Source organism: Mustela nivalis (genome assembly GCF_964662115.1).
Source record: "Mustela nivalis genome assembly, chromosome: 14".
Taxonomy (NCBI): domain Eukaryota; kingdom Metazoa; phylum Chordata; class Mammalia; order Carnivora; family Mustelidae; genus Mustela; species Mustela nivalis.
This window is the reverse complement of record NC_139033.1, coordinates 54,176,992-54,192,351: the sequence shown is the minus strand read 5'-3', so window position 1 is coordinate 54,192,351 and position 15,360 is coordinate 54,176,992. Positions and strand designations below refer to the sequence as shown.

Here is a 15,360-nt window from a genome sequence, read left to right as displayed (position 1 = left end):
CTGAGCCTAAGGCAGAGGCTTAACCACTGAGCCACCCAGGCACCCCTGTATTACAGTTTTAAGGTTCTGTCAACGTTTACGGATACCAGAGACATTTGAAGAGTTAAGAATTTGCTCAGACTTTTCTGGAGTCAGGAAAAGAAACACATTATTAAAATTTTTTCACATCCAATAAGCCACCCACCTATTACGCATTTAAGGCTGATTATATAAACAGCAACACCGAATGGGCTTAGTTTCAGCTTTCTTGGGAATGTGCTTGTTTGAGCACTTAAATTTCCAGCATCTAATCAGAAGAATGTAGATTTCAAGACTTAATTTTAATTATAAAGAACTTTTGGGAAATAACCCTAACACAGAGGACAGTAAGGACTGCCATCTATTAGGCACCTACTGTGTATCCACCCATGTATGGACTGTCTGATTTAATCTTCATCAGAGCCTTAGGAAGTGGTACTCCTATCATTCTCATTGCCAGAATTAGGAAACTAAGAGATTGAGTGACTGGCCTAAGGTCACATAGCTAATAAGACGTAGAACTAGCTTTTCAGACTCCAAAGCCCATTATCTTAAATACTATAATAGTTGACAATGACAACCTCCGTATTTTGAAGGTGACCCACAAGCAAAAAAAAAATTATCTAGTTTACCACATTCTTTGTCCATTACCCCTTTCTTTTATTTTTAATGCTGCCCTTATTAGCATTTTCCAAGTACCCACATTGAGCTGTCACTTCTGAAATGTTGAGGGTCGGGGGTCCCTCCTTGAACCACTTGGCATTGTGGCTGAATGCTTGTGCTCAAAGAGGATCCATCCCAATCACCTTGAGGGCTTCCTCTGGAGAAGTTATGGGTAAAGAGGAGAAATGATCTGGATTTTCTCTCTTAGTGAATTTTCCTATTGAAGATTAAAGCAAGCTCTTTAACGCTACTTTAATGTGTTTTTGATTATTGCATTTCAGTTTAGAGAGAAGCATGAAAAAGAATAAAATGTTTCCCCAGTAAGAGTTTTGTAGAACATTCTCAGCACACATTTTCTGAATGGACCATATCAACTTCGTACAGTTTTACAAGCCCACGTTAGAATTGCTGTGAAGACTCATATTTATGGACCTTAAAAAAGAGATTCTGTATCAGTTAGTTCTTGATACTGCAAATCAGCTAAATACAGATTTGCAGAGGTTTCATAAATAATGAGTACTTGGCTAAATAAAACAATGTGTAACACACTGGATTTCATCCTTAGAAGTGCCTGATGGCATATTATAGGTTTATTATACAAAGTGCAGAGTTGAAAAAAAAGATTCAGTACTATGAAAATCAGTTACCAGGAGGGCACAGTGGTTGCTTTCCAAATTTCAGAATCAGGATTATTTGAATTATTCTTATTTCAAAGTGTAGAAAAGGCATTTTTTATAGACTACTTTTCAGTTACATGCAAACTCTTAATGCAAGACAAAACTCTGTTTATTCTTCATCCCAACAAACCTTTGAACTTACTGAGAAGAGTAAAAGCCTATCCACCTTATATTCCCAGAATTTCCCAAACTTGGAAAACAGGATGGGGGTGGGACAGATGGTGGTGGGAAATAGGTTTTCCTTTGTTCTCTGAAAAGCGTTAACACCTCGGAAGAGTCCTATATTGTCCCACATGCCGGTGATAAAACCAGGCGTGGCAAAGTCATCTTTCTCATTCACAATGTGGGCTGTTAATTGTTCTCTCTGCTGCCTGTCAATATAATGTGAAATTTTCATTCCCCATTCAAGATGGGGAAAGTTGTGGCTGAAAATGTTAACATTTGCATTTTTATTTGTTGATTTATTTAAAGGACAGCCTCTCCCGCAGCAATCCATCACTCGGTGACACCCCAAATATGAATAATGTATTGTAGACTTGCGGTTACAATGTGTAATAAGTGCTAGAGACAGTAAAGGAATGTTAACTATGTTGCAAATGTAATATTTATTGACTCATAAAGTTTATTGCTTTGGAGGTTCAATAATACTGACCATAGGCCATTAATATCACTTATCCTGATTTTAGCTGGGCACCTTTATATGTAGAAATATTCATCTATCTCATGCTAACAAAATAAATAGGTAATTTACAGCACAAGCAAAGAGGTCTTTATAGTTTTCTGTGCTGAGAGCTGCATTGCTTCTTTCTCTTCATTCACTTCTGGCCTCCAGCATTGATCACACACCCTTGAGCTGTCCAAGAGAGAAACCACAATAGGCACATTGGCACAAGAGGATGGAGCTGCTGAACCAAAGGGGGCCATGCATTTCTGCTTGCCTGAAACAGGCAACGCCTCTCAAACCCCCATCATATGGGTTTTTCTCCCTGTCATTCTGAACACCTGGTGAGGAAGTGCACCTTTGAGCAGAAAGTTCAACAAATACTTCTCCTGCCAGGACGCTGGGTCAGAGTTTATAGATTCTACTGGATCCTCTGGTCTCCAAGGTGAAACCAGAACTGGCCAGTTAATTTGCTATGTGCACAGCTGTTACTGATAATTAACCCTTTTATACCTTCCAGAATTAGGTATGTCCATTGCCAGCAATAAAGATCATACAGGAAATACCTGACACCCAAAGCAAAAGAAGTAATGTTAATTAGCAACCATCAGCTGTAATTGTCATTCCCATTAAGATGCAGAATTAAGTATTTCTTCGTTATAAATAACCTTTCTAATTGTACTTGATGTATGCCAATTTAATCAAAAAGTATACTTGCAACAGACCGATATTTGCATTAATGTAGCTTTGGATCGTCACATCTTTTATTTCAAATTTGGGGAGAAAAAGCATAGTACAGCTGTATATCCTTTATATGTGGGGATCTTTTTCTATCCGGGTTTGGAGATCTAGAACATTTTATATTAAAATGAAGACAGTATCTTCTGGGATTGTTCACTGAAACAGAAATCTTGTCACTTTTTAAAATACCAGTAAAGTTTCTATGTTCCAGTCATATGACAGCTCAGTGGTAATTGTTCCAAACTGATAAACAGAGGCAAATAGCAGGCCTGCAGCACCAGGATTACATTCTAAGGCCCCGAAGTAAATGTTACTAAGGCTTCTTTTCTCTGTTGTCCCCTGATATATGAGAGTTAATGCTGGTACTCTTGCCCTCGTGTGTGTGTGTGTGTGTGTGTGTGTGTGTGTGTGAGATGTGAAGAAAGAAAAGCAGATCTCACCAAAGCATACCAAATTACTGAATTTGGGGAACTGGAGATATAGATGGACTATTTCTGGGTAGTACTGCTCACCTCTCTACTCTAGCTTTTGTCAAAAAGGTTTTTCACCACAATGCAGAGTTGGAAATTTTGCTTTTTTTAGAGAGGGTATGTGCTCACCTGCATGTGGGGAGAGGCAGAGGGAGAGAATCCCAAGCAGAATCCTCCCACCCCTGCCCCAAGCGCAGAGCCTGACACAGGACTTGATCGCATGACCCATGAGATCAAGATGCAACCAGAAGCCAAGAGTCAGACACTTAACCGCCTGAGCCACCCAAGCACCCCCAGAGTTGAAAATTCTTATTTTCTTTCATTTTGTTGGTTTTTTAGACATGTTGGAGAGGGGTGATTTTGTGGAGCTTGCTTTTTGTTGAGGGAGGTCAGAAAATATTTAAGTATGTATTTCCAAAGATTTAATAGCTTATTTGGGGGCTTTTTAAACAATAGCCTAAAAAATAACTTAATTTGATCTTTTGTTAAAGACTGTGGTCCTTTGCTTTCAAACTATATGCTTAATTGTCCTGAAAACTTAGCTGTAAGTTTATAAATTGATGAGCTCTCCATTGTGCACATGCTTGTGCCATCATGCTCAAAGACAACTGTTTGTGCACGGCGGATCTGAAGCTTGTAGAGACTTGCTGTCCGTTGAGGTGGAGACTGAGGGACCACGCTCAGAATATTGGAAAACTGGGACCACATTACACTAATCCAGGCTGGAGGAATCCAAGTACCCTGCAGTCTAGAACTTAAACTTCTGTCTTGAAAACTGTATTTTTCTGTGCCTTTGGAAGAATGTCTGTCTTTTTAGATCCTCTGCCTATTTTTTATACAGACTGATTTTTTTGGTTTTGACTTGCTATTGAGTTGTAAGAGTTCCTTATATATTTTAAATATTAACTTCTTACTAAATAGTTTATAAATATTTTTTTCAGTTTGTGATCATTTCCTTTACAGTTTGATCCAGTCCCATTTGTTTTTACTTTTGCTTTTGTTCCTTGAACTTTCAGTATCTCATCCAAAAAATCATTTCAAAGACTGGTGTCAAGGAGCTTTTTTTTTGTTTTGTTCTAGGAATTTTACAATTCCAGATTTTATAATTAAGTATTTAATCCATTCTCAGGGTTTTTTTTTTAAATATCATGAAAGATGAGAGTCCAGTCTCCTTCTTTTCCATCTGAATATCCAGTTTTCCCAGAACCATTTATTGATGAGACTGTCCTTTCCCAATTATATATTCGTGGTGCCCTTGTTGAAAATTCATTGATCATTTATGCTTTGTTGTTGTTTTTTTTTCTGGGTTCTTGATTATGTTCCATTGGTTTGTGTCTGTTTTTATGGCCAATACCATACTGTTTGGATTACTATAACTTTGTAATATAATTTGTAGTCCAGAAGTGTGATGCCTCCAATCTTGTTCTTTTTCCTCAAGGCTTTAGCTATTTAGAGTCTCTTGTGGTTCCTTATGAATTTTGCAATTGTTTTTTCCATTTCTGTGGAAAATGCCAGTGGAATTTTGGTAAGGCTTGCATTGAATCTATACATCACTTTGGGTAGTATGGTTATTTTAACAATATTAATTCTTTCAATCCATGGAGATGGGATATCTTTCCATTTATTTGTGTCTTCTTCAATTATTTTCATCCATGTTTTATAGTTTTCAGTGTACAAATCTTTCACTGCCTTGATTAAATTTATTCCCAAGTATTTTATTCTTTTTGATGCTATTATAAATGGAATTTTTTCTTGATTTCCTTTTTGGTTAGATCATTATTGGTATAAGTAGATTCAACTGATTTTTGTATATTGATTTTATATCCTGGAACTTTACAGAATTTGTTAGTTCTAACCGGGTTATTGTTGGTGTTGGTGTTGCTTTGTGTTTGGAGTGTGTAGGGTTGTCTACATATAGAATCATATCATTTGCAGAGTTAATTTTACTTCTTCCTTAACTACTTGGATGGCTTTTATTTCTTTTTCTTTACTTATTGCTGTTGCTTGCACTTCTAGTACTTTGTGTAATAGAAGTGACAGGAGCAAGCCCTGTACCAGACCACAGAGGACAAGCCTTCAATTTTTCCCTATTATGATGTTAGCTGGGGCTTTTTATAAATGGCTTTTATTGTGCTGAAGAGATTTTCTTCTATATTCAAGGGTTTTTGTCATGAGTGGATATTGAACTTTTCAAGGAAGACATAAATTGCCAACAGGTATATGAAAAGATGCTCAACGTCAGTAATCATTGGGAAAATGCACATGAAAACCACAATGAGATAGTCCCTCACACCGCTGGGATGGCTATTTTCAAAACGATGGAGGATAACAAGTACATAATGGTGAGGATTTGGAGAAAAGGGACCCTCGTGCATTGTTGGTAGGAATGTAAATTGATACAATTACTGTGAAAACAGTATGGAGGTTCCTCAAAAAATTAAAAATTGAACTACTGTATGATCTAACAGTCTTCTTCTGGGTATATACTCAAAGGAAATACAGTACCACAAAGAGGTGTCTGTCCTCCTATGTTCACTGCAACATTATTCACAGTAGCCAAGATATGGAAACAACCTAAATGTCCTATCAGTGGATGAATGGACTTTGGAATAATATTCAGCCTTTAAAAAGGAGATCTGCCATTTGTGGCAGATGGCATGGATTAAGCTGGACGACATTATGCTAAATGAAATAAGCCAGACATAGAAATACTTCATGATCTCACTTATTTGTGGAACATAAAAAGTTCAAAGCATAGAAGCAGAAAGAAGAATGGTGGTGACCAGGAGTAGGAGAGTAGGATGGTAGAGGAAATGAGGAGATAGTGGTCAAAGGGAACAAAGTTGCCATACTGTAGGATGAATACATCTAGAAATCTAATGTACAACATGATGGCTATAGTTAATAATACTGTATTAAATATTGGAAATTTGCCAAAAGAATAGATTGCTAGTGTTCTCAACACCCTTTTAACTATATAATTGAAACTATATGAAGAGATGATATATTAGTTTGATTGTAGTAATCATTTTACTTTATATGTATATCATTAATAATTTCCTAATATTGAACAACTCTTCCAAAAAATCATTGTATATTTTAAATATGTATTTGTATATTTTAAATATATTTAATTTTAATTTTTAAGTGGGTTTTTTTTTAATCTCTATTTTCATCTTAAGTACCTTGACATAGAAATTCAGTTGCTTCTAGCACCAGATATGATGATATAACTCTTAAAGACCTTGAACAACGGTCATGTTGGTTGTTTGCTGTGCTGTGAAGAGGGACAAACATTTCTTCATTTGTCCCTCTTCGTTCTTTGTGGATCATCAACCAAGGCCTTAGCGTCTGGGCAGTTCAAGCATTGTTTAGTTTCTAATCTCAATTTCCCAGTAACCATTTAGATTATGTAGAAGGAAAAATCATGTAAATATGCTGTTCCTGATTGTAAAAAATTATCTCTTTTATCCCTGACAAAAAAAGTTCTGGATTGGCAACATAAGTATTTTAAGCAACATATATCTATCATACTATTAACAAAAATATAATGCTGAAAATAATAATTACCAGTTCACAATCCTTAGCATAGTACCACAGTGTTGACAGAATGCTTCTAACCTGCATTTTCTTATTTAAATTGCACCCAAACCCTGAAATAAGTAGTAGTAGTACCTCATTTTACAGCGAGGAAATGGCAACTGGAACTGTCCATAGTCACACAGTAATGAAGCAGAAAAGAGACCCTGAACATAGTTCTTCTGATCCCAGATTTTAGTGTTTTTTCATTCTTCACCATTGCCTAAAACTTGAATTTCAGGTCAAGGTGTTGGCACTAAGCTGATAAAATTCTGGTATAGAGTAGGAATGAGACAAACTTGCCTTAAGAGTTACAGTTTATTTTTATAACTTGACAGGAAGAAGCGGGTCATTCAAGAAAAAGAGAAATGCTGTGTTTCCATAACGCACAACAACCAGATTGCAGCATTTTCTTGCACTTGTGCCTAGAATCCTCACTGCAACAATATTTTTTTTCTCATCTGTAGGTTCACACAAATGGTTTATGTACTCAACTAGATTCCCTTCTGTGCCTAGCACACAACAATGTGTCATTCTCCCAGGGTAGAGAGAGGGGAGCTACACTAAAATTCCAAACCCCAAATTAGAGCCCACAGGCACTACCTGAGTTTATGTGGTAGTTGGAATAGCGGACCTCATTGCCTCTATATACTTGAGTATGTGACTGACGGCCATAAGTGCCCACTCTTCATTGAATGTCTGCTGTATATCAGGTAATGTGTTGGGCATCTACAGATATGTCCATTTAGAATTATATGTTCATATAAATTACATGGCACTGTAAAGCTCTCTTTAATGGCTACTAAAACTCAATTGTAAAATATTAGATAAAATTTCTTTTTAGGTTTTTCAAAATGACTTCCTAAAATGTGGGCTGCAAGGCTAAGAGCTGTCATTTTAGCTTTATGTGCCCTCAGAGTAAGTTTGCCCACCACACACAATCAGAGTAGCATTTACTGTAACTTTTCCATTTTGAGTCTTTTGTAAATAAAATAAAAACAAAGCCTAATGAAATGACACACACACAAAATGATGACAGTAAAAAGGAATAGTCTGAAAACTTAGAAAAGAATGTGTTGAATATGTAGAAGAAAACATGAAGTATAATGTGCCTCTCTGTCTTCCATCTTTAATCAGAAGGATGAAAAGCCCAGCCATTCAAAAGGGGTTTTACTTAAGTTGAGTTGATACTTTGAAATTCCCTGCCAGCAGGGGCATTACTCCCAAGAACAGTTGAACACATGGAAATTCTTATGTGTTTGATGAAAAGATGTAGCTTTTAATTAAGCCAGGATATTGTGTTGTTACTGTAATTCCCACTGTTAAATGCCATTAATATAATCATCCATTCCTCTGACACACACTGTTATACTGTGTATAAGTTTAAAAAACAGAAACATACAGGCTCCGTAGAAATTTAGAGATAACATAATTCCAAGAAATGAATTCAGCTTGAGGAAGCTTGTCAAGACATTCTTACCATAGAAAAAAAAGTACTGCACAAAAAAAATATACATTCAAACAGCTGATGTTTACTAGTCACTTAGATTCGGGTGCCCTGGCTTCAGGAATTCTAAGTTCTGGATGAAGGAGTTGTAAAAGCTCCTTCAGTATTCACAGTTTCCTATATTTTCCAGATATCCTACAGTGATGTATTACTTACATAATTTTTAAAACAATATTTAAAAAGAAAGCAAAGGGCACATATTAATAGGAGGTAAATCCATTTCAAAATTTTTTACTCTACAGTTTCAAGTATTTCCAAATACCCTAAGGTTCACCTTGGAACGTATGACATAAATATGTTATTTCTTTGTCGAGCCAGCAATAGGTGAGGATTATGCTTCCTTGGTGTGTCTTCTCTAGGGTACTGAACGCTGAAAAATGGTATGATTAGTGACATCTGTTCAGTATTGCCAGTTCCCGTTATCATTTCACAGTGTTTATCCTCATGAACTGCTGTTTTAGAGTCATTCGTTTGCTCCAAGGTCACCAAATTCCCTGCACTTCAATGTTAAGAAACATTTGTTGAGTGTCACTTAGTGTTCTAGGCAGTTCAGTGCTTTTCTAAAATTCTTTCATATATGTCACCTGACCTAATCATCAGAATCATGAGAAAATAAAGCTCAACGAGGCAATTATAGGACAGTCTAGAGCTCAGGTGTAATAATTATTAACACCTGGGTTTATAGACCTAGGTTTGAATGGCTTTGAACAAATCATTTAATTTAATCTATAAGATGGGGATAATACTGTCTCCTCATAGCCCTGTCGTGATGATTAAGCAAAACAGTTTACATAGAGTACTTAGCACACTCCCTGTATATCACTAAATAATAGTTGTCATTGTAGAACTTCCCAAGATCACACAAGCAATAAGGAGCTAGGATTTGACCTTGCTATTGTAATTCCAAACTCTATGTGTGTTCCCTGACAAAAGGTTGGGAATAGGATTAAGAAGTTGGCAACTGGGTTGTATTTTTTCATTTTCACTATGCAGACATGTTTGCAAACATGCCTTTTATTTTACCTCTCTAAGCATGACTTCTCGGATGAAAAGAAGAATTTTAATAATTACCTTGAAAATGTGCTCAGAGTATTAACTTTAGGTAAGCAAAGTTAATTTGGTTAGATAAGCACCCTAATTTGGTGCTGGGCCATAATGTGCACTCAGTCAGTGTTCACTCCTTTCTCTGTGGGAGAAGGAGAGATGCCAACTCCCCGCTGAGTAGGGAGCCATAGGAGGGGCTCGAACTTACAACCCTGAAACTACGACCTAAGCCAGAATCAAGAATCAAACGCTCAGTGGACCAAGCCACCCAGACACTCCAGTGCAAGGATTTCATTTATTATATTCATTGCTCTACCCTTGTCCTAGGAGAAGGCCTGGCACATAACAGACATTCATTCAATAAGAATGAATGAATGATCACAAAGTAATCATTTCCTTTTCAGTTTTCCAGTTCATGGCATTCTTGTAGACAATGATTTTCCATTAGGTCTCCTTCACATCTGCAAAAGAACCGTGGGTTGGTGCCCTGCCCAAGCATTTAATCGTGCTTCTTTTACTTCCCAGAACTTCTTGCATTTTCATTGACTTTAAGGTGTTCCTGTTTTGTAAGGATTGAAAGATGTCTAGTTTTTTAGGAGATTTTCAAGGAGCAGATTCTCCATTGTGAGTGGTTTCAACATGTTCTTTATATTGGGATTTGATTGCTTGGACAGTATCCCATGGGTCTCTTCACTTAGCTATTTCTTTGCTTGTGTTCAGCCATAGCATACAACTTCTAAGCCTCTGCTTTGGACTGTGGCTACTTTGTTGTTCTGGTTTCATCAAGTTAAAATCCTTTCATGCAGACAGACATCATGGCTTAGAGGAAGGGGCATAAGTACTAAAGGCCAAAGATCTGGATTCATCCAGCCTGCACAACTAACTAGCAGCAAAACCTTGACAGAGTCCCTTGACCTTCCCTCTCAGGCTGAGCCTTACCCTTTGTTTAGACAAAAAATCAAAATGAAATCATATGCATCTTCCTCTTGATTTCAGAGGTTAATACATTTTGAGAATAAAATGAGAAGTAAACATTTTCAAAAACAAATAAGTGATTTCAGAATAACATGTTTTAAATATCCCTTCAAAACCTTTGGGTTTTGTGCTAGCCAGTAGTTTGGAAACATTAAGTAGATAAACGTGGTACCCATCATTCACAGCATGGTGCAAAGCAATTATATGGGTATCTCTGACCTTCCTAGTTGAAGGGGACTGGATGCAATTTACATTTCTAGAGATTATGCTATGTGAACATGTGTTTACTGAGGGTTTTTCCTTTTTAATGTTTAAATGAAACCACGTCTGGAAAACATCAGATTTTACTTTCAGGAGGATGCCCAGAGAAAAACAAGAAAAAAGTTAACATCCTCAAAGTCCAAATTGAAGTCATTAGCCACCTGGAAAGAGGTGACCATATCTTAGTATAAGCTACCTGCTCTGCCTTAGGGAAAGAATGGTCAGGATTGTGCGTGAGAGTTCCAAAATCGCCACTGAGTAAATCAAAGACCTTATACTTATAACGGAGAAGACAGACAATAATGTAGTTAATGGTCACTGACCATTGCATCTTAGCTCAGCTGGATCTCTTTATATACTGTTTCTATATTTAAATATATTATATATATACACACACCACTTTAAATATGTTTAACACTTTTTTATTTGAGTATAGTTGATACACAGTGTTTCAGGTGTACAACATAATCAACTTCTTTGTATATTATGCTATCCTCATCACAAGTGTAGCTACCATCTGTCACTGCAGATCACTATCACTTTACCATGTATGTTTCTTATAGTGAATCTTTTATTCCTGTGACTTACTCAGTTCATACCCGGAAAAACCTGTATCTCCTCTCTTTCACCCATTTTGTCCATCCTTCCACCACCACTCCCCCTCCCCTGACAACCATCAGTGTGTTCTCTGTATTTATAGGTCGGATTCTGCTTTTTGTTTGTTTATTCATTTGTTTTTTAGATTGCATATATGAGTCATATGGTATTTAATTTAGTCTGACTTATATCACTTAGAATTATACCCAGTAGGTCTTATATTGTTGCAAGTGGCAAGATCTCATCCCTTTTGTGGCTGCAGAATATGCCTGTGTGTGTGTGTGTGTGTGTGTGTGTGTGTGTGTGTGTGTATACCCACCACATCTTTTATATGCATTCCCCTAGCAGTAGATAGCTGCTTCCGTATCTTGGCTATTGTAAATAATGCTGTAATAAACAAAGGGGTGCATGTATCTTTTCAAATTGGTGTTCTCATTTTCTTTGAGTAAATAGCCAGTAGTGAAATTATTGAATCATATGGTATTTATATTTGTAATTTTTTTGAGGACCCTCCATGCTATTTTCCACATTGGCTGCATGAATTTGCATTCCCACCAACAGTACACAAGCTTTCCTTTTCTCCACATCCTTCCAGTACTTGTTATTTCTTATCTTTTGTATTTTAGCCATTCTGACCGGTGTAAAGTGATCCTTCATTGTGGTTTTGATATTTAACAGCTTTCATATTTTCTCCATAAACTATTTGCTTCTCATATTAATGGAATATGATCCCCCCAGCCTACTTTTCTTTATTTCTTTTTTTTATAATTTCTTTAAAGATTTTACTTATTTATTTGATGGACAGAGATCACAGGTAGTCAGAGAGGCAAGCAAAAAGAGGAGGAAGCAGGCTCCCCACTGAGCAGAGAGTCCAATGCAGGACTCAATCCAAGGACCCTGAGATCATGACCTGAGCCGAAGACAAAGGCTTATTAACCCACTGAGCCACCCAGGAGTCCCGTACTTTTCTTTACTTCTTATGGAGAAATTTATTTTAACATTTTGTATTTTCTGTAACTTTTTATGAGTTTAACCACAAAAATTAAGAGATGGATATACATGAAAATTCTTTGGAAAGAGTAAAGGGAAGCACATGAATATTGTTATTTTCATTAGTCTTAAGAGTTCTGGATACATCATCACACCAACCATCCTTCCTAATTTACCTTTTAGAGAATTTCAGTAAGCCATTTGGTGTATAAATCCTAATATTATCCAAAGAAGGAAGATTCCACATTGATCTTGAAGCTCTAGCGTAATTGCCCAATGCATTACGTATTTACTTATCAAGACTTCATTGATTTTTTTTTTCTTTCATGGGTGCATACTAAAGTAAGACTCTTACTGAGAGTGAGAATCCATCTTGGTTGGAATGTAAGTCTCTTGGCAGGCAAGGGCACAGTGATTATTGTTTTACATATGAGAAGCTGTTTCTTTCTTTGGGAGAGCTGGGGTATTCTGAGATGGGTTGTAGTTTCTGTTAGAACAGGGACCCTGCTTAACAACCTGTCACAGGACATGGGCCATGGAAAGCCAGAGCCCATTGTTAGAGCCTAGAAGAAAGGCCCCAACCTAATAAGAGGACAGCAAGCCAGAAAGCTAACAAGCCTTATATACAATTGCACATCTCATAAAAGTCTTATATCCACTTGTGTTTCTTAACATACATGAAGAATTTGTCCTTTCTAAATTTTGACAGTTTTAGAATATTCTGGATAAATGCTTATGTTTAATAATAGTAATGTATAAGGAAAGTACAATAAAATGATGCCTAGCCAGTGGGATTATTTTATAAATGTTATGCATTAGATAAACGATGCAAACAAGTTGTCCCTTAGGGATTTTTCTTTTTTCTAGGGCACTGAATAATCCTGAGCAGGCACTTTGAAGAGTCAGGTTGAAAGCTTGAGCTGAAACACCATGCTAGCCCATGCTGAGGGGAAGGATATTCAACTTATTTCTTGTTGAAGGCAGTCTCTTCCCTACTCCCTGGAAGAACTCTCCCATCAGAAGTCCCCACGATCATATACTTAGCTCTTGGTGTGACCTGATGAAACCTAGAAGTAACTTGCCTTGGGACACCTACCCTACCAGATGCAGATTGGACTATTTACCACAAATGGCATACTGTGTGGACTTCCATTAGAATGCTTCTGAATGTTCTCCAGGAATGAAGTAATACCCTCCTGCTCGGGTAGCTGGAAGTACTGTGCAAGCTAGCTCAGAGGAGAATCCTCAGTTAGTGACTTCTCAGCGCCATGTCTGCTGCCTTCACAGTCTCAGCTCAGGACTGAGAAATCTTCTGCTCTTAAAATAAAGCTTGTCTGTAGACCACTTGATACAGCTCACTGCCTGTAGATCCTGTCTTCTAGGTTTGGGGAAGAAGTGGACTGGTAGTAGAAGAACCAGATTCTGGTAAAAGCTGAGGTGTGGCATCATCTCAGGGGTGGATCCTAACTGTAACATAAACCACTGATTTACACAGGAACAAGCTTAAGTAGTGGCAGAATTAAGACTGGCCCGGGCCCTGAAACTCCCGGAATCCCAGCCACTCTGGACCACAGGAGTTAGAAGCCTGCAAGATTGCTGTGCCGATCGCCATGAGCCACCCTCTGCCAGGACTGCATGTTCCCTCCGCTCTCCTTCAGGTGCTGCTGGAGCTGAGCATGTTTTCCAGAACTGTCCCCTTCCAGAAGTTTATGCTTCATCACAGCTTGCCCCAGTTCTTTTGTCTTCTCCCTTTGGACATACATATTTTTGTGAGCAGCAAAATGTTTCTACTGAGGTGCACATGTAGGTCACATGGCATAAGACCAGAAGGTCTTATGCTAAGATTGTAGCATTGTATCATTAGTTCAGTGGAGGTTATTGTATCAGTGGGAAAATTTTAATTTCATGCCCTGCAGACTTCATAGTCTTGTGTGCTCTCTCTGGTCCTGTTGTTGCACAAAGGGCAAATCCCTGTGTCACGTTCGTTTCACATTGAAAAAAAAGTGAAGTTGATCCATCTGAGATCTTCACACAAAGACAGATAAAAAATCTGTTGTCAGAAAGCTATTACATGAGGAGGGAGCTAGAGGGAAGAAAAATTCTTTACAGCTAATATGGCTTTCCATATGAGTGAGTATGGCCTCAAGGCCCAAAAGCGGGGGGGTGGGGGGGGGGACCTCTGTTAACACTGGCTACTGATACAAGATATCCTCAAATGTTTGGGTATAAAAACCAATCAGACTGGGCCCAAATCTTTTTTGATCAGTTATCACTGGCATAAAAAAAAATAAAATAAAAATTTCTCCTTCACACAAGTGTTTTTTAAGAAGAGAGAAGGAAACATCGTAATAGAGAAAACGGTCAGTGTAAAATCTGGAATAAGTTAAAGTAAACATGGTGGAAACAAATCAGAGCTTAATATTTAAATTGGATATTTGACTAAAATTATTTTTTAACTAAGTAAAAGGGTTATATGGAGAGGTTGTCATATCAGAGGTTTAAGATTAAAAATACCACATATTAGAATTATAACTTAATATCATAACCTGTTTAACATTAACCTCTAAGAAATCTATCCATTTAGCCCTTACAAAAGTTATGAAATACTGTGGGGCCTATAATGAACTATTCAAATTTCCTTTCTTGCCACCACCTTCAGCCTTTGATCCTAAAGTCAGGTTTAGACTGCTGAATAAGATGATTTGGCTACCACATAGGCAACCACCTTTTTTTCTTTTTTAATATTTTATTTATTTATTTGACAGAGATCACAAGTAGGCAGAGAGGCAGGCAGAGAGAAAGGATGGGAAGCAGGCTCCCTGCTGAGCAGAGAGGATGTGGAGCTCCATCCCAAGACCCAGGGATCATGACCCCAGCCGAAGGCAATGGCTTTAACCCACTGAGCCACCAAGGCGTCCCCAGCTTTTGCTCCTTGATAATATCAACTGTAATCCTTCTTAGAGGGCTGTGTGTAGGACTCAGCAGAGTTAGCAAGGATCCATTCAAGAATCTGTTTGCTGATAAGTTTTTAAAGAAACTGACACCAGTGATTTGACAGCCATCACGTTAGCACTTATGCTTATTCGGGTCAATTGCAGTTGTGATGTAGATTTTTTAAAGTACCATTTATATCACCTGCAATCCTACCATCCACTGTAGGTACTGTAAACACTGTGT

The 15,360-nt window shown here is 37.5% G+C and overlaps 1 protein-coding gene across 8 annotated transcripts in view; it reads left to right on the top strand.

Annotated features, from left to right (window-relative positions):
- Positions 1–15,360, top strand: part of KIAA1328 — a gene marked incomplete at its 5' end in the record, with an annotated part of 323,665 nt that overhangs the window by 271,463 nt on the left and 36,842 nt on the right. The window lies entirely within an intron of this gene.